The sequence below is a fragment of the Belonocnema kinseyi genome, chromosome 3 (assembly GCF_010883055.1).
Source record: "Belonocnema kinseyi isolate 2016_QV_RU_SX_M_011 chromosome 3, B_treatae_v1, whole genome shotgun sequence".
NCBI lineage: Eukaryota > Metazoa > Arthropoda > Insecta > Hymenoptera > Cynipidae > Belonocnema > Belonocnema kinseyi.
Genome location: NC_046659.1, coordinates 26,499,683 through 26,501,488, shown reverse-complemented (window position 1 = coordinate 26,501,488; position 1,806 = coordinate 26,499,683).

Genomic DNA, 1,806 nt, shown 5'->3' with positions numbered 1-1,806 from the left:
TTCTCAAGCGCAAGAGCCTGGCCCATTTGGTCTATATGCAGAGCCGATTTGAATGATTTAGTCTCTGAGATTTGGGTCCTTTTCGTGGTCCTTTTAAGAGTAGTGCGACGGTAATTTAATGTTCCTTTTGTAATTTGTCATGTACCGGGCGGGCAGAGTTATTTACCGTAGTTGGCCATCGCTAAACCGACTCTCCCTTTTTAAATTTCTCTTCAAATTATTATTACTTTTTTTTTAATTGATGAATTTTCTTATTATATTTATTTATAATTATAACTTATATACTAATATACAATTTTCTAGTTGAATTAAAGTTAGATATTTGAAATCATTGAAACCTGTAGATTCCGAATCATTAGGTTTTAGGCTTTAAATATGAAATTTAAAAAATCTACTCCTAGAATTTTATCCGAAAGCTTAACAAAGGACCCATGAGTGTCGGCTACTCTTTTGATATAGCCTCTCTGCTTGTTATTTCTGATCGAATTCTTATTTCAATTTCAGCCTCTCTGCTTGTTATTTATGATCGTATTTCTATTTAAATTTCGGAAAGGACATTTTAGAGCCTTTAAAACATTTAAAAGAGCTACCTGGACGTTTAAATATATCTACCTGAGTGCCTGCGGAGAATTTCTCTGAGCTTCTCTAACCCTAGAAAATCGTTAGAATATACTCACAGATTTCTTTCGGTAGGGTTGCCACAGTTTTATTATTTTTTCATCCTTACGCACAATTATAAATTTACATTTTTTAGTGCCTGCCCTACCGATAGAAATCTCTGAGTATATTATAAAGATTCTCTAGGGTCAGAGAAGCTCAGAGAAATTCTCCGCAGGCACTCATGTAGATATATTTAAAGGTCCAGGTAGTTCTTTTAAACGTTTTAAAGGCTTTAAAATGCCCTTTCCGAAATTGAAATAGAAATACGATCATAAATAACAAGCAGAGAAGCTGAAGTTGAAATAAGAATCCTATCATAAATAATAAGCAGAGAGGCTATATCAGTAGAGTAGCCGACACTCAAGGGTCCTTTGTTAAGCTTTCGGATTAAAATTTAGAAGTAGATTTTTTAAATTTCATAGTTAAAGCCTAAAACTTAATAATTCGGAATCTACAGGTTTCGATGATTTCAAATATCTAACTTTTTTTTAAATTCCTAAAATTGGAATTAATAAGTATAATGAGAAAATTCATTAATTAAAAAAAAGTGTTAATAATTTGAAGAGAAATTTAAAAATTGAAAGTCGGATTAGCGACGGCCAACTACTGTAAATAACTCTGCCCGCCCGGTACGTGACGAATACAAAAGGAACATTATATTACCGTCGCACCATTCTTAAACGGACCACTAAAGGGACCTTGAAAACGACCCAAATCTCTCAGACTACCTCAGAGACTAAATTGTTTCAAATCGACTCTGCTTATAGTCTGAAATGGGCCAGGCTATTTCGCTGGAGAATACTCAGAGATTTCTATCGGTAGGGGGACTGCTTGTAACTATATCCACATTTGCACCCGACAATCACACATTGCACTATTTTTAATAACAACTTTATGTTTAGTGGATGTTAAACTCTTGTACTTTCCCGTTATTAGAAGTAAAAATACTTAAAAACGTCTTCCTTTAAACCAAAAATGTAAATAGTTACATTATTGCATGCATGTGCGCAGCTAGTCAGCCCAATGCATGGCCAGCGCTACTGTGGTCCAGTGATCCCAGATCTGAAACGAGATGCGGTCCAATACTATGACAGGGCTATGTCCGTGTGAATATAGTAGGAGACGCTGTAAATGACTGAGTTGCGC